Raw genomic sequence first — 18859 nt, forward strand, 5'->3', positions numbered from 1 at the left:
TAGTGTGTAGAAATCGATCAGATCACATCAGCCATTGGTTCACTTCTGTAGGATCACAATGTCAACATCCTTAGAGAAAATACTCCCCTTGCCAGAAAATTGTGGGCTAATTTGTCTGTTCAAAACAACAACAGCAAAAATTTTAAACTTTTTTTTTATAAGCTTGCAATGGCCCAGCAGCTCTTCAGACACAGCTTCTGGGCACTCACTGCAGTTTTTAGCGACCCATTTCACACAGTGCCAGTGGTGCCCAATTTTTCAATGTTCTTTACCGTCATTCAAAGATGGCCCTCTGTGTGCTTGCAGGATAAACCATACAGGAATGGATTTAAAACCATTCACAGATGGCTGTCCGAGTGAGTGCACATGTGCATGCAACACTAACTTTGAGTATGTGTTTTATTATTGTAACAAAAACTATTCAAAGATGGGCACTGGTACCGGAGGTACACAGGCTGCCATTTCGAAATGTTTTAATTAAAAGCATACCGAGAACCAACGCAAGATGAACTTCTGTGCAGCATGCAAAAGGACGCATGGGTGGCCATCTTTAAATGGTCTTAGTTGTACTTTAATAAAAACAATTATCAAAACAAAAAAAATCATTAGCATAGCAAGTACATTTGCAGCCAAAACCCCGAAGTGATTTGACAATCTTTGTTTATTTTTCGCAGTCACACGTCGAAGAAGTGCAACTTCTGACATCACTAGGCGAGACACGATAGCCAGGAGGGAGTTGTTCCTTACGTGGCTCTTGCCTTCAGTATTTGTTGCGGTCTGTGTAAATTAAGCAGGTGCTGGAACATCGTGCCAAAAGGATCTGTGCCAAAGCATCAACCAAGAGAAACCTGACCTAGAGACACCACCTTTGTAGCACTTATCGAAATCCAAGAAAGCCTTGGAGAAGACATCTGATGCCACCATGAGCCTTCAGGATACTATAAGGGCTTGTCTTGTCATTCAGAGGAAAATGCAAGATGCCGCTACCATCCTGCATCGAGAGAGTGGGCCTGTTTAGACATGCCCCTTTCCTCCCTGAACTTGCCTGCTTGCCCTTCTTGTCTCTTCTAAGCTGTCAGGCCTGCCTAGGATTGGAAAAACTTAGCACGTAGAGCTGCCCAAACAAATTCTTAGGGCCAGAACAAGCCTTTGTCGCGTAGTGGCTAGCGTAGGCCACACCTGAAAGTTGGCTCTAATATCGAATGGGGAATAACTAGTCATGTTAGACAGGAAGATGGGATTGGCACAGGACAACGCTAGTACGCTGATCTTAAGAGACTGTGGATATTATTTAATGTGCTGTTGCTATACTTTGCTTGCTTGTTTGTTTTAAATACTGCTTTTATCTCAAAAGAGAGCCTGGACAATCAGCTTATTGAAATTACTTTTTGTACTTTGAGTCTTGATCCTGTGTATATCCTGTGAGACCCTCAAACTCCTCTTTCAACTACCAAACTCGCTCCCTCCCCAACCACCCAATCCAGGGAGCCAAGAAGTGATAGACTGCTCGACCCATACTTTCATGGGAGTCAGGTGCTTAAGGGATAGTACGTGACGCAGCTGTTCAGGATCCATAATAGGTCAAACAGGAGTAATAGGCCTCAATCCCCACGTTTGGGGTCAGAAGACCTTGCTTGGCCCTTGGCCTTTTGAAAAGCGTTCTAACAAAATGCATTCATTATAATCAACCAGTAATTTAGGCCTTTCTCCGGGTCTCCGACCTGGACCAGAAAAAAGGAAGTATCTCTCAATTTGGGTATTTTCCTAATGAGCGTAACTGATGGCACTCTAGGCTGTGACATCATATGACCTCTGACCCCAATGACCTCACATAAAGCAATGTCAACCTTACCCCATTATTCAATATATACCTAACATGACTCCTGCAAAGTCAGACTAATAAATATTAATAAGCGAAGCTGTGCGCCGGCTAGGCCCCATAATTGTTACTCAACAATCCATTGGTTGTACCACGACAGACCCTTGTGTTTTTTTTTTTTTAACTAACACTAAGCCATTTCTTAAAAGAAGAAAGGACTGTATGCAGGGGCGTAGCTTCGGGGGTGGAGGGGGTGTTTGGTGTGTTACACCCCCCTAATTAATGTATTTTCTTGTAAATAGTTGAGTGCTTTCAATCTGGTATTGTGAGATGTCAGTTGGAATCTCAGTCCACAAAATAGTGTGTTTTCTCTTAGTAGTCCTACCAATCCGCATTCCTCTCCCTTTCCTCAACCCTGCTTCTATAATGTACTTAAACATTAAATGCCATCCTGATTGTCGGAAAATATGAAGTTTACCCCCTCCTAATCTTACTGACTAAGCCACCCCCCTTTCTGCATGAATTAACTGAAATCTGAACATTTCATCAGCGTGGGATCATTTTAATACATCCCTACCCAAATCTATTTTGTATACTAGTAGACAAGAACTTTTGTATATACTCGTGGGTGTGACTGGTGCCATGAGGTGTTGTGCAGCAGGAAGCCACGTGAGGTCTTGGCCCAGCGCTACTCGACTCCGATGAGGGCTGGGTTTTAGCTGAGACAGTCGGTCACGGTGTGCCCGGGTGCAGGCTTCATCGCGCCACTCCTCCGCCTGCTCTGTAGTGGTGCCGATAATCAACTCAACCTCTTTGTTGCTCAGCTATGGTTAGTTTGGCACTGGGCCTGCCAACCAACCCTGAGGGTGTGAGAGGGCTGCCGCATTGATGACTGGTTGAGTTGGTCGGCGGAAATGTAATTCCAAGGCTCATTTTGGAGCACTCGGCTCGACTAGGCTGCTGTTCGGCTCTGGCCCGAGCTCGGCAGTGCAAGTCTAGAAAGTGAGGCCCTCGGAGGGGGAAGGTGGTGGCTGGCTTCCCTTGCCTCTTCTCTAGACCGCCCTCGCGTGTCTCAGCTCTGATGCATGCCTGTGGTAGGGAAGAGGATCCTGGTTGTGGAAGACGTGCACTCGCCTCCATCTATCGGCTCTCAGCTAATTTGAGAGCTGATAGAGCCCATCTGACATACAAGAGTCTCTGACTACCAACAGGAAGGGGAATGGCCCTAAACTTCATAGTGGCCCTCACCTGGAATATGGAAGTCACTGACTTTCCGCTAGAAGGGCTGACTGCCCGCACTCTCACACCAGTCCCAAATGGACCGGACGTCTCACACTGCTGTCCTTCTAGATCCTTACAGAGTCTGGTGGTCTTGGCAGGCAGAAGGCTGGTATTCCAGGCTGAGATCGAGTGGGCCTGACTTCCTGGGTGCTGGCCCCTCATCAAGCAGTGAGACTAGCAGACCCTGGTCCCCTACCCTAGTTGCAGCAGTTTGATATTTTGGTCATCATCTTTCCATTCTGAAGAAGACATTGTGGGATGCATGCTCCCACTTCTACCGTCCATTTCCAGACACATATGTGATTTTTTGTTCGGTCCTTTGAAATTTGTGTTGTAGGTGTCGGCTCCTTCGAAGTGCCCTCTGCTGTGTCCTGTCCATTGTCAAAGGAACAGTCTGCCAGGTCGAGGAATTAACTGGCGATAACACCTGGCTGTCAGCTTCCACTGGTATATGCCTCACAGAGGTTCAAATGCCTAAGCCTCTATAATGATTCCCTAGTCCTATTGTGCCAATCTTAACAGACCCACTATCCTGCATGACAATAAGCCAAGGCCCTACTGACCAATGACTCGTCCTTGCATCAAAGAGACCTCTGATGTGTCCAGAGGATGCTCTGCTCCCCTTCCTCCACTGTAGGTGTTCCACCACAGACCCTGCAAAGTCAGGAATTCACATCTATTGTGTGGGGTTGCAGTCATCAGTTCCAACTAGCCTTTCCAGCCCCTGGGCTTCCAAAATGGAGCACACAGGCCTCCATGCCATCCACCAGGCATAGGCACACATGCAACAAAGCAGGCAAATGTAAACATGAACTGCCAACATTACGTACAGTCATCATGTAAGGAAAGGGTGAGTTAAGTACACAGCAGCATAACTTTATATGAGTCGACCAGTAGATGCCCCTCCAGTGACACAGGTAAACAGGCCTTTTCACACTTCTAACTCTTAAGAAATACAAAATGGGCATGTTGCCACTACCGTGAATGCGTCACTTAACACCCGGTGAGGGCAGTAGCCCTCTATCTCTATAAAGGTAGCTTGGTGCCCTCCTTCCAGTCTAGCAAGATCACATTACAGTGAGGCAAGCATAGGTAATGGCAAACACACAGTGACCAATACATCTGTACCAGGGGTCAAGATATCCATGCAGCTGGGGCACAGAGGGTAGGGGTAATCATGTGTCACCAATCAGGGGCCTTTTCTATCCCAACGTGACTACAGAAATTGTAAATAAGACTTGTGTACAACAATCGGAGAGCAGCTATGGGGGAAAATCTGACAGTTGCTAGGCCAATCACTGAACTAATCAGAATACTGCTACACAACTTTAGTTATGTTGAACAGACTGCACCTGGTTCACAAAACTATTGCATATACAGGGAGTGCAGAATTATTAGGCAAGTTGTATTTATGAGGATTAATTTTATTATTGAACAACAACCATGTTCTCAATGAACCCAAAAAACTCATTAATATCAAAGCTGAATATTTTTGGAAGTAGTTTTTAGTTTGTTTTTAGTTTTAGCTATGTTAGGGGGATATCTGTGTGTGCAGGTGACTATCACTGTGCATAATTATTAGGCAACTTAACAAAAAAAAATATATACCCATTTCAATTATTTATTATTACCAGTGAAACCAATATAACATCTCAACATTCACAAATATACATTTCTGACATTCAAAAACAAAACAAAAACAAATCAGTGACCAATATAACCACCTTTCTTTGCAAGGACACTCAAAAGCCTGCCATCCATGGATTCTGTCAGTGTTTTGATCTGTTCACCATCAACATTGCGTGCAGCAGCAACCACAGCCTCCCAGACACTGTTCAGAGAGGTGTACTGTTTTCCCTCCTTGTAAATCTCACATTTGATGATGGACCACAGGTTCTCAATGGGGTTCAGATCAGGTGAACAAGGAGGCCATGTCATTAGATTTCCTTCTTTTATACCCTTTCTTGCCAGCCACGCTGTGGAGTACTTGGACGCGTGTGATGGAGCATTGTCCTGCATGAAAACATGTTTTTCTTGAAGGATGCAGACTTCTTCCTGTACCACTGCTTGAAGAAGGTGTCTTCCAGGAACTGGCAGTAGGACTGGGAGTTGAGCTTGACTCCATCCTCAACCCGAAAAATCAGTCTTGAGATATTTCTTGGCCCAGTCTTGACGTTTCAGCTTGTGTGTCTTGTTCATTGGTGGTCGTCTTTCAGCCTTTCTTACCTTGGCCATGTCTCTGAGTATTGCACACCTTGTGCTTTTGGGCACTCCAGTGATGTTGCAGCTCTGAAATATGGCCAAACTGGTGGCAAGTGGCATCGTGGCAGCTGCACGCTTGACTTTTCTCAGTTCATGGGCAGTTATTTTGCGCCTTGGTTTTTCCACACGCTTCTTGCGACCCTGTTGACTATTTTGAATGAAACGCTTGATTGTTCGATGATCACGCTTCAGAAGCTTTGCAATTTTAAGAGTGCTGCATCCCTCTGCAAGATATCTCACTATTTTTGACTTTTCTGAGCCTGTCAAGTCCTTCTTTTGACCGATTTTGCCAAAGGAAAGGAAGTTGCCTAATAATTATGCACACCTGATATAGGGTGTTGATGTCATTAGACCACACCCCTTCTCATTACAGAGATGCACATCACCTAATATGCTTAATTGGTAGTAGGCTTTCGAGCCTATACAGCTTGGAGTAAGACAACATGCATAAAGAGGATGATGTGGTCAAAATACTAATTTGCCTAATAATTCTGCACTCCCTGTATACATTCAAATGCCTTTATTATGATCTAACATGTCTTGCTTTTGAAATCTGAAAAGTTAGGAGGTAAGTCAATGGTGAGTTTGTCCCTCCGAACGAACAAAGCCTTTTATTCTTCCATGAATGCTTCTTTCTGTTAATTGGCCTGTAAATCTTGCTCTGACCTTGTCACATCTGCAGGGCATTTAAAGACAGAGGTCAAATGTCAGGTTTTGTCTTCCACGGGAGCATGGTGTTTACCTTCTTTGTTTGACTTAAAAGTGAGTAGATTTATGGATACCGGGGTCTGAAAGGTTTTTTTTCTAGCACACAACAACATTTAAATAAACTGAGCAAATCTTTCAGAATACATCAGAAGTAGTAATGCATAAAGCAAGCACATTTTGTGTTAATTCTGAAGGGTGTTGTAAACAAATACTTTATTATGATCAAAACAAATCAATTCACTAGGTGAAGCCATTTCCACACAATATTTTGTGTGTGTTGTATAGTTTTATTAGTAAACTTGTATGTCTGTGCAAATGTAATGGTCATTGTAAGGAAATGCCTCCTTGGCATGGTTACCCCCTGACTTTTTGCCTTTGCTGATGCTATGTTTTGAATTGAAAGTGTGCTGAGGCCTGCTAACCAGGCCCCAGCACCAGTGTTCTTTCCCTAACCTGTACTTTTGATTCCACAATTGGCACACCCTGGCATCCAGATAAGTCCCTTGTAACTGGTACCTCTGGTACCAAGGGCCCTGATGCCAGGGAAGGTCTCTAAGGGCTGCAGCATGTATTATGCCACCCTAAGAGACCCCTCACTCAGCACAGACACACTGCTACCAGCTTGTGTGTGCTAGTGAGAACAAAATGAGTAAGTCGACATGGCACTCCCCTCAGGGTGCCATGCCAGCCTCTCACTGCCTATGCTGTATAGGTAAGACACCCCTCTAGCAGGCCTTACAGCCCTAAGGCAGGGTGCACTATACCATAGGTGAGGGTACCAGTGCATGAGCACTGTGCCCCTACAGTGTCTAAGCAAAACCTTAGACATTGTAAGTGCAGGGTAGCCATAAGAGTATATGGTCTGGGAGTCTGTTTTACACGAACTCCACAGCACCATAATGGCTACACTGAAAACTGGGAAGTTTGGTATCAAACTTCTCAGCACAATAAATGCACACTGATGCCAGTGTACATTTTATTGTAAAATACACCACAGAGGGCACCTTAGAGGTGCCCCCTGAAACTTAACCGACTATCTGTGTAGGCTGACTGGTTCCAGCAGCCTGCCACACTAGAGACATGTTGCTGGCCCCATGGGGAGAGTGCCTTTGTCACTCTGAGGCCAGTAACAAAGCCTGCACTGGGTGGAGACGCTAACACCTCCCCCAGGCAGGAGCTGTAACACCTGGCGGTGAGCCTCAAAGGCTCACCCCTTTGTCACAGCACCGCAGGACACTCCAGCTAGTGGAGTTGCCCGCCCCCTCCGGCCCCGGCCCCCACTTTTGGCGGCAAGGCCGGAGAAAATAATGAGAATAACAAGGAGGAGTCACTGGCCAGTCAGGACAGCCCCTAAGGTGTCCTGAGCTGAGGTGACTCTAACTTTTAGAAATCCTCCATCTTGCAGATGGAGGATTCCCCCAATAGGATTAGGGATGTGACCCCCTCCCCTTGGGAGGAGGCACAAAGAGGGTGTACCCACCCTCAGGGCTAGTAGCCATTGGCTACTAACCCCCCAGACCTAAACACGCCCTTAAATTTAGTATTTAAGGGCTCTCCCTGAACCTAGAAATTAGATTCCTGCAACTACAAGAAGAAGGACTGCTGAGCTGAAAAACCCCTGCAGAGGAAGACCAGAAGACACCAACTGCCTTGGCCCCAGACTTACCGGCCTGTCTCCTGCCTTCCAAAGAAACCTGCTCCAGCGACGCTTTCCAAGGGACCAGCGACCTCTGAATCCTCTGAGGACTGCCCTGCTTCGAAAAAGACAAGAAACTCCCGAGGACAGCGGCACTGCTCCAAAAGAACTGCAACTTTGTTACAAGGAGCAGATTTAAAGACCCCTGCAACTCTCCGCAAGAAGCGTGAGACTTGCAACACTGCACCCGGCGACCCTGACTCGACTGGTGGAGAACAACCAACTCAGGGAGGACCCTCCGGCGACTCTACGACTGTGAGTAACCAAAGTTGTCCCCCCTGAGCCCCCACAGCGACGCCTGCAGAGGGAATCCCCAGGCTCCCCCTGACCGCGACTGTCTGAACTCCATTTCCCGACGGCTGGAAAAGACCCTGCACCCGCAGCCCCCAGCCCCTAAAGAAACGGAACTTCTGTGCAGGAGTGACCCCCAGGAGGCCCTCTCCCTTGCCCAGGTGGTGGCTACCCCGAGGAGCCCCCCCCTTGCCTGCCTGCGACGCTGAAGAGATCCCTTGATCTCTCATTGACTTCCATTGAAAACCCGACGCGTGTTTGCACACTGCACCCGGCCGCCCCCGCGCTGCTGAGGGTGTACTTTCTGTGCTGACTTGTGTCCCCCCCGGTGCCCTACAAAACCCCCCTGGTCTGCCCTCCGAAGACGCGGGTACTTACCTGCTGGCAGACTGGAACCGGGGCACCCCCTTCTCTCCATTGAAGCCTATGTGTTTTGGGCACCTCTTTGACCTTTGCACCTGACCGGCCCTGAGCTGCTGGTGTGGTAACTTTGGGGTTGCTCTGAACCCCCAACGGTGGGCTACCTTGGACCAAAAACTGAAGCCTGTAAGTGACTTACTTACCTGTGAAAACTAACAATAACTTACCTCCCCCAGGAACTGTGAAAATTGCAGTGTCCACTTTTAAAACAGCTTATTGTGTTTTATGTAAAAAGTATACATGCTAAAGTAATGATTCAAAGTTCCTAGAGTACTTACCTGCAATACCTTTCAAATGAGATATTACATGTAGAATTTGAACCTGTGGTTCTTAAAATAAACTAAGAAAAGATATTTTTCTATAACAAAACCTATTGGCTGGATTTGTCTCTGAGTGTGTGTACCTCATTTATTGTCTATGCGTATGTACAACAAATGCTTAACACTACTCCTTGGATAAGCCTACTGCTCGACCACACTACCACGAAATAGAGCATTAGTATTATCTCTTTTTACCACTATTTTACCTCTAAGGGGAACCCTTGGACTCTGTGCATGCTATTCCTTACTTTGAAATAGCACATACAGAGCCAACTTCCTACAGTCATTACAATTGAAAATGTGTTGTCTTTAAAGGCAGTTTGTGCCACAAAATGCATACTCCAGTCTACATCACTCGGTGCCACTGCACTCTACTATGCACCACTCCACGCCACTGCACTCTACTCCTCTCTCCATCCCTCCACTCGAAGCCACTTCACTATATGCCTCTCTACCCAACTCTGCATCCTTCTACTCTATGCCAATGCACTCGACTCTACACTACTGCACTCTACACCACTCCAGTCTAGGTCACTCCAATCTACTCTGCACAACTCGACTCCTCAACACTTCACTTCAGACCATTGTCCTCTATGGCAATACACTCTATACCAATGCACTCCACTCTGTAACACTCAACTCTACATCCCTGCTCCATGTCAACCCACTGTACACCACTCTAATCTACTCCGCACTGCTGAACTCCACGCCACTGCACTCTACTCCACTTCACTCTGAAACAGTCTACTCTATGCTATTTCGACATTCCACTCAACGTTACTGTACTCCATGCCACTCTACTCTGAACAGCTGCACTCCACACAGCTGCACTCTACTCTGCACCACTGTACTCTATGGCACTGCACTGTAAGTCACTCTACACCATTGCACTCTATGACACTCTACTCTGCAACACGCACTCTGCCACTGAACTCTGCGTTGCACTACTGCACTCTATGCCACTGCACTCTCCTCTCCATCACTCCATGTCACTGCACTGTACACCACCCCACTGTGCACCACTCTACCCCACGGCCCTCTCTGCCACTCTATGTGACTGCCCTCTATGACACTGTACTCTATGCCACTCTACTATGCACCACGGCAGTCTACTATGCATTTTTCTAATCTGTGCCACTGCATTCTACAATGCATTGTACACCACTGAAGTCTATGTTGCTGCACTCTATACCAGTCCACTCAACGCCACTGTACGAGACTCCGCTATATGCCACTCCAAAACACTCTACTCCACTGTTCATCATTCCACGCTACAACAGTCCACACCACTCTCCTCTATGTCTCGAACTTTAGCCATGCTGAACAGCACCCATGCTGGTGTACAAGATGGCTAAAGCTCTCTGGCAAAGCCAGTGGCGCTTGCATAGTGGAGACCTATTGGTTTGCCAATGCTTCTTTAGCTCTGCTCATGCTGCTTCACACAGGCTGGGCCTACTAACAATGCAGCATGCATTCCCTTTAAAATTCCCAAAATTCCCTTGAAATTATTTGAACGCATGGGTATACATTCTTAGGTTAACACATAATGGAGCTTCAGAATTTCCCAGGCCTGGTGGCTCTTCCATTCAATATTTTTACTGCATTTTGGTAGTTGAAGACCAGAGCGCATTATTTGGAAAAAGATAGAGTAAATCCACAGAATCCAACTTAAAATCTTGGTCTACTTGAGTTCCTCATGCATTGACCTGTTTAAAAGCTCTGAAAAACTCTTCATTTAATAAATATTTAGTTACACACATTACGCCACTCCTCGATTTGGGAGACTTTGGACCCCTCCAATTAATGCCCAAAGTTGTAGGTAAAAGTAGACATTACAAACCCAAAGATTGCTGGTGGGATTTTCGGGTCACCAGAGTGTTGTCCCCCAGAATTTGAAATCGTGAAATACTGGATAACAGGGTTGACAATACATCTATAGCTAGGATTGTAGCTTTGGGCCACTCCTAGTAAGCCTTTACAACTGTTTATATCTGCCAGCGTTTGCACAATCAATTAAAACAATCTTTTAAATAAAGTTTTCTGGAGTTTTCTGGTGCACTGTGCTCTATACCAAAGAAACATTCCTGGTTTTACCAACAATATGTATGTATATAATGTTTATGATTTGAATGAATGGGTGTGTGATAGTGCAAACGCATAGATAAGTGTATTTGTGGTGTGTGTTAGTACTCATGTACTCCCGGACACTCTCAAGAAAGCCCTTTTTGGGTGTTGGCCCAAATTTCAAAATGTAAGACTCTTCCTACCGCATTTGTCAGAGGGTGCACAATGTAAACACATTCCTGCAGGTCTCAGTGGGTTACAACAAGCAAAGAACATTTCTACTGTATTTGACATGTAGTCTATATTAATAATGTATCTTACAGTAATGGACTTTGGAACTACTTCAAAGGTGGGATGGCAAAACTGCTGCCCAATCAAATAGCTGCACAAATGATCAACTTCTCGAAAAGTTGTCGCAGCTACAGAGTAATGTTTTTTTCAGAATGCAGAGAGAATATCAGCTCAGTTAGAGACTAAAAACAGTCAGCCAACATCTGGGAACGGGACAGTTTCATTCACACCACATACAGCGAACAATTGTATAGCTAGGGTGGCACAACGGAGAGGCTGTTATCCTCATTGCTCAGGAGGGAGTAGCCCCAAAAGATAGTGGGAATCACGAGAGAGAGGGTGAGGATGGCAACATCAGCAGAAAGTATGCTTTGCTTAAACATCTCCAGCACGTATACTGGCCAACAGAGCAATGAAGAGCTGTAAGAGTCACAAGATGTTTTTTTGCAAGAGTTGGAAATTTCTGTCTCACAAAAGAGCAACAGGTGATGCTAGAGGCACCTCAGATACCAAAGCCAGTTAAAAGAGGCATGACAGGCATTAAGACATAGAATATGTAGGGCAATGATGGCTTCCCAGTTGATCTGTACCAACAATTCCCAGCTTGTTCACTGGAAAGATATTGGAGGGCTTTCAGGATGAGCTGGTTTTTCCCAGCAACACCCCAACCCGGCAGAGACACACGATTGCTCCTCATATCGCTAACTATCTATGATGAACACAGGCACAAAAATAAGGCCACTACTTTGATGCAAGAGGTGAGTTTATTATTGCACACTGATCACTGTGGCTTAATACCAGGTAGATGCTTTCCTTTGAGCTTGAGAAGGCCGACAAGTGTCCTTCTCTTGCTTGTAAGAGAGATGCACACTACAAACGGATGGTGTTGGAATTAACAAAAGGCATTTGATACCCTGGGTGGAAATATATGGTGAAGATGCTTAAAAATGGATATGACCAAGTTTTTTCTAAGGTAGGTACAGCTGGTGTAAGCACAGCCAACGGAAAGGATAAAACACATCAAGAATAAAAACAGAATAATTCCTGATGGTGGCAGGGATAACTACTTTTGCCGCTGCTCTTAGAGCTGTCCTGTGGGAGACAGGTTAAGAAAGTCCTTTGTGTATGAAGGATATGATAGGTACCATCATGCAGATTGTATTGAGGAATGTAGATGGCACACTGGACATCAGTGCTGTACTGAGTGCTCAGTCAAACTATTGTTATAGGAGCTGGAACTAACTGAGGCTCTCTCGAGCTTGTGTACGAACTGGAATAGGATATGGAGTTCTCAAAGTGGGGAGAGACTAGGAAAGCCAGACAGCTTTACTCAGAGACGGTAGCAAAGTGGATTCAGGTAACACATGAGGTAGATAATCAGTATGAATGGAATACGGGCAGCGTGCTTACTAGTACAGTTTTGGAATATCTTGCTTTTGTCTGTAATGGGAAGAGTCTCCCTGGGCAAAATGGTCTTCCTGCTGAGATGTTTTATGCAATGCAAAACTTAATAGGAAGGCTGAGACAAGTAAAACCAGATTTGTCAAGCAGGCAAGTGTATATAGGTTGGGACAACAATACTTTCTTTTTTATATAAATAATCCGACAGCTCCGTGCTCCGGTAGAATCAAAGGAACATCACAGGCTGTAATACACAGGATGGGTTAACTGCACAAATGCTTTCCTTAATTTAGCAAACACCAAACAATACCTTGAGGCAGTATGCAGACCAACAGCCTGGTAGTGTACCTTGAACAGGCTGGAGTGAAGGCTCAAAATGGGATACCTACTTTAAAAAAATGGATACTCAAGGTGAATCTGCAGTGTGTATTGCGACAGGGAATAGCAGTAATCCTTCTGCCAAAAGGAGTAAGTAAAAAAGCAGATCCTTAGAAGAGGTTTGATTAGGCAAGCGTCCATCATTATTGGGAAGATATGTCCTTGGCTAATAATGGCAATAATCGGATTAAAAATGTAGACTAGTCGGGCCATATGGTCACATTTTGCACTACTAGATTTGAGATCCCTTTAAAGAGATATCTGTTTTGCGTTTCGTATCCAAAGAGAAGTGAGGCAACTCCGAACCACTGGAAGCTGCTTCATAATTATCTGGCTCCAGAGTTGTTGCTCGTTAAAGCCTCAGTAAGAGAATCCTTCTTTTTGACCAGTTGCCAATGCGGCATGTCTTTCTGGTGCCCCGATCCTAGGGTACCCCCACCCTCAGAAAATCGAACCCTAAAAAGACGTTCTGGATACACATGCCCCTATAAAAGGGAACATTTAATGGATTGTGTCCCATTAGCTGCCCTCTGTCCACAACAGCAGGCCAGTGGGCTTTGTGAATTTCAGAGATTGAACAGTGCTAATCCAGCACCTGCTTCTTAATTTCACTCCAAAAGGCCACCCCATGGATTCTCTGGAGGAAATCACAAGAAAATCATAATCAAATATGTCATCCTGCTTTCTTTGGATTTTTTTGCCAGTGATGATAGTTTACATTCTTCAAAAAAACGTTATCTGCATTCCCTGCATTGACTCGAAAGTCGTATATATTGGTTACCAATATAGTTACAATGCGCTTATATCAGGCACCAATGGACTAAAGACACATGCGCTTTCGAGAAGTACTTAGCCAACCCAAGCATCCCCCACAGGCCTCAGTACTAGTGCCTAGTGAGTCGGAGATTCAAACACATTTGGTGTTATCATTTCTCATTTTTTGTGTGTACTATATATATATATTTTGGTAAACAAATTTTTATTGCGTTTTATGGATGAGGTCAGCAGTGGCGCAATCCATCTCGGGGAACAATATAACATCACAGTTGAGCAAGCATAATACTAATTCCACCAATATGCATTAATCAGGTAACAGTGCAGTAGTTTCATTGAATTCAGGGTCCGGTAAAATGTTCAGGGGATTTGTCCCAGCCATTTCCCCCACACTCGTTCATGCTCACGGGGGCAGCCACGGGTCTCATAAACTGGCCCCTCTTGCTTTGCACACCAGTTCACCCCCAGCGCCATCTTGGAAATGTGGGGGTGTGGGCGATCTCCAGTTCTTTTTGTGTATTATATTTTGTAAGTGTGATATTTACTTATCAAATGTTAAAGCCCTTTCCTTTCTCCTAAAGTTAAGAGCTGCCTTGACATTCACATTATTATCTGTAATCAATTCTGTTACACTCCATTCTGAGTTTCTAAGTTTCCCCAACCCCCAACTCCTGTAGGAAGCCTTTGTTGCTCGATGATCGTACCCGATAGGAAAGTACTGTAAGGGAGTTCATTGTCATTTTAAATGAAATGTAAAAGCGTGATAGAGTTGGGGCAACAATTATAAACAACCTCATGCTACAGGAAGAGGGCCTAGTAACTTATCGCAGCTCAAGGACCGCAATAAAAGGCTTCATAAAGGACACATGGTTGGAGTGCCTTTTACAGAAACAACTTTTTCAGTAGATTAAAACCTTTTATTGAACTAAAGCCAGACAGGTTCTAGTGACCAGCAATTAGAAAAGCAACAGTACCTCACAACAGTATCCATCACAGAAATTGTTAATTTAGTTAGGTTTTTACATCGCTTAACAACAAGCCTCTGAGCGCTAACTTAGGCAATGCATAGGAAAAACTTTTCAAAATCAGCCATTCACAACATATAACCTAATACATTACAACTCATGAGGCTCAGAAGGACCCAAGTAGAAGAAGAGGAAGTAGAGGAAAAGCAAGATTGAGATATTGATTTGTTATTTTGGGAAGGGATGACCCTTGCCACCATAATAAACACAAACTGTTTAGGTCAAAACAGTTCCCAGGGAATCTCTTCTCAAACCCTGGTAAACGGCCCAAACATTAAGTAATCCCCATAGTAATGCATGTTCAGTTCAATCAGTGACAACAATTTTAAAGTACGGAACAAAACTCAGTAAAAATTCCAAAACCGATTTGGAAAGCTGTAGAACATTTTTAATGAGCAAAAAAAGGCAAAATCATTAAAGTCTGGGTGAGGGGAAAATAGGTATGATTTTTTAAAGTATAAGGCAAAAAGCATCTAGAAAATTTAATGCGCTATTGAAGGTTGACTGGGGCATAATTGCGATTTCAAGATGACTTCAATGGAGCAGAGTAAGATACATCAAGCAGGCCGTCCAAGTCAAAGTTTTTTTACTTAGTTTCTGAAACTTAAGCCAAAACACTACAGTGGAGTAAGGTATAGTGGTGGGGCTGGTGAAGGTTTGTCGCAGTTGGCTATATGGTTGTCGAGATTGCACTGAAGCTGTTGTTTGCCACAAAAAACCCAGAGAGGGACAAAGCTAGATTTTTTAGCTATCAAGGTCGCTTTGTCACTTGAATGGATTTGCCACCTTGCTCTAGCCCAAGGATCTACCTTCAGATCTAGTCACTTTCTGGGCTCTTAAAATCCTCTGGTCAGGCAAGGCTGGAAGCACTAGCTTGGCATGGTTCCCTTAGGCTGAATACCTTCACTGTAACATCCCACTGTACCAGCTTTTAGCACAGCAAAATGTTCAGAGTGTGACATACCTACTTTCCTTGCCCACCTCTGGCACCTTGTCCCAGACCTTCCAACATGGGAAGAACTACTAATTTCCACTTTTCTCCAACTGCTGCTAAATTTGTTTCTGGTTAGTCCTACTGCCCCAAGTCCTCAGAAAAGGCAAAAAACTTGGCTCCAGCCAAGGCCCCTGCAGAGTTCTGTCCTCTGTGGCCAGCTGGGCCCTTTTGGAGTCAGGATTCCTACTTCTCGTGTACCAGGAGAAGGCACATTGGAAGACCAACCACTTGACACTTGTAGAGCAGTATCAGCCCCTTGGTGCCAACAGGAATCAGTAGTCCTTGAGTCTTTGCCTCCTCAGGAGTTGAGAGTCTTCTTTCTTCTAGCACAGCTTCTTCAGGTGTAGTTGTGCCATGTAGTGGAATGTTCAGAGGAGGAGGTGGTAAGGTGGCAGTTTTATCCTTTGTATTAGCCATTTATTGGAGAGTTTTTTCTGCCCAACCCCGTCTATTGCCCCCACCCATGCTCACCTCCTTTTGCAGCACCTTCCCTTTGCTTGAACGTGCAAAATTACCAGAAACTCTAAATTCAACACAGACGAACCCTTCTTTCATCTGGAGGAGGTTCAGGCAGGCCCCTAGTCACATTCCTATTTAGATGGGCTCTTCTCCACCATGTTTGCCATTTCCCATAGTGTACGGGTGAACACAGCTAGCAGACAAGTGTCATTCACCGATCGGAGAAAGACGCTCATTGTGAATGCATCACAGTTGTGACTCCTCCTTGATTGCCTTCATGTGAATGAGGTTAAACAGTTCACATAACTAGAAGTCAAGCTTTGGAACCAAATACAACAGATAGCCCCTGTGTGGTTCTAAAAAGGGCCTCTGTCCATGAAAGGTATAGCAGAGCTAAAAACCTGACTTCTAGAAGAAACAATAACTAAAGCACTGCAAAATGTTGAAACATTTTCTGAACAACTTCACAGGGAGCTCCAGATTCACATGAAAGGGTGTGGAAAAAGGTAACTGACATTAGGGTGCCACAAATTATGGTTCCGGTGATGACACAGCTGTCCAGCAACCAGTGTGTAAATGGGGCAGACTTCACTTACCAATATAGCAGAGCTAGTGCAGCATATTTCCGATCCAGTGTGGAGCCTGGGGATATATGACGATTGAGGAATCTGTGGGTAAAAGATTCCATCACAATTATTTTTCTTAAATTTTCCAAAGTGAAGCTGTGCATTTTTTAAACACACTTAGATATGTCTTAAGGAAAATGTGGTTAAACCTAAACAGAAGAAACAGCTGTTAAGCCTCAATTATTTTGAGAGCACACTATTCAAATATACTGTGTGCCACTTCTTTTTTTTAATATATTAGGCACCATGCATTGTGGGCTTACAAGGCACCTTTATAGGTGACTTATTAATATATAAGCCACTTTTCCATCTAGGAGCACACTGGTACTCCTGGCAGTCATATATTTTCATCATCTATATTGGTGGTGTAAATGCACATTGTAGCCCACAAATAACACTTAACCCTCCCCCCCCCCGGAGCAAGCTGAAAACCATTAATCATGGCCTTACAGAAAATTTAAATTGATTGTTAGAAATGGGGCCTCTAGTTGGTAGTGGTTTGCTCCCTGCCCATGTAGGGACCCTCACTATAGTTAGGGTAAGCAAGTCTTACAGTTAAGATAACCACTGCCCACCCCCTTGGTGGCTTGACCCAAGCAGTTAGGCTTATCCAAGAGGAAATGTGTGAAGTATTTGTACCTACACACAGTAATATAGTGGAAACAGCGCAAAAGTACTTCACCACAGTTTAGAAAAATAGCCAATACTTATCTGAGTAAAACAAGATAAATCCAACATACACAAGTAAAGATAAAGAATAAATCCTAGTACAGCGATTAGAAACAAAGTAGCTCCAACTGGGGCTATCACAGCGTCTTAACAGAGTCATTTCCAACAGTCCGACTCTATTCGGGAGGGAGTGCGAGCCAGTCACGGAGTTGCACAGACCCTGGGTACAGTACCTTGGAAAGCGACGAGGACACAAAGACGTTGCACGGAGTTGGGGAGGTGTCACTAGAACGGTGTTGGTTCCTTACTTCTACCGGAGAGGTGAGGTGTTGGTTCCTTACTGCTAGGCAGCAGAGGAGTTGGTTCCTTACGGTTGCAGAGGAAGTGATGCAGCGTCGCTGGTGAGGTGCTGGTTCCTTATGACAAGAGAGCGTTCATGAATCCAGCAGGTCCAGATGCAAGGCGTCGAGTTTGCTGTATCGCTATCACACCACAGGGCCACAGGTGCTGCGGCGGAGTCGGGTGTCACGGACGTCGGTGACATGGCACTCAGGACTCATGCTGTTGCCGGACTTCGGATGAGCTGTGGCACGGTTGGGCCTGTATTTCAGGTCATGGTCGTTGCACTCAACATGGTCCATGGCTCCGGTGCAGGCGGCGCAGAGTTGGAAAGAGGCGCCAGTCTCCAAATCTCTCTAGAGTTGATGTGCTTAGTTTCTTCTTGGTTGTACCAGAGCTCACTTCCAAGGCAAAGAAACTGGATTTGGCACCACTTGGCAAGTCAGGACCCTCAGCAAGAGAGCCCAGGCGCTGGTAGGTGAAGTCTTTGATGGCTCTAAGACTTAGTAACAGGAGGAAAGCTCAGTTCAATCCCTTGGAAAGCGGGATGTAGAAAGCAAAGTCCAGTCCTTTCACTCCCAGGACAGAAGCAGTAAGCAGCAGGCCAGCAAAACAAAGCAACACACAGAGTGGCAGTCCCTCCTACTACATCCAGCTCTTCTTTCTCGCAGAAGGTCCTCAGTCCAGAAGTGCTCTACTATGTGGTGTCTGAGGTCCATACCCTTTTCTGCCTGTGAAGTAGGCAACCTTCAAGAGAAGTCTTTGTAGTGCACAAGACCCTGCCTTTTCCTGCCCTGGCCCCAGACACACCCCAGGGGGTTGAAGACTGCTTTGTGTGAGGACAGGCACAGCTCTATTCAAGCGCAGATGTCAGATCCTGCCACCACTTTAGCTCAAGAAGACCCATCAGGACATGCAGGGCACACCTCAGTTCCCTTTGTGTGAATGTCTAGAGTGAATGCACAAACAGCCCAACTGTCATCCTGACCCAGATGTATATTCAGCAGAGAGGCAGAGGCACAGAATGGTAAAGCAAGAAAAT

The 18859-nt window shown here is 45.1% G+C and overlaps 1 protein-coding gene across 2 annotated transcripts in view; it reads right to left on the reverse strand.

The window, feature by feature from the left end:
• The window catches only part of ZNF335 (zinc finger protein 335), a 260110-nt gene that overhangs the window by 216367 nt on the left and 24884 nt on the right, over positions 1-18859 (reverse strand). Inside the window, exon 2 of one of the 2 annotated variants that reach the window (XM_069243522.1) lies at positions 16780-16851. The exons of the other annotated variant lie outside the window; for it this stretch is intronic. The gene's annotated coding sequence lies outside the window, so the exon portion shown is untranslated. The remainder of the gene's footprint in view (positions 1-16779; positions 16852-18859) is intronic. 2 annotated transcript variants of the gene reach the window in all.

The sequence above is a fragment of the Pleurodeles waltl genome, chromosome 7 (genome assembly GCF_031143425.1).
Source record: "Pleurodeles waltl isolate 20211129_DDA chromosome 7, aPleWal1.hap1.20221129, whole genome shotgun sequence".
Lineage (NCBI taxonomy): Eukaryota > Metazoa > Chordata > Amphibia > Caudata > Salamandridae > Pleurodeles > Pleurodeles waltl.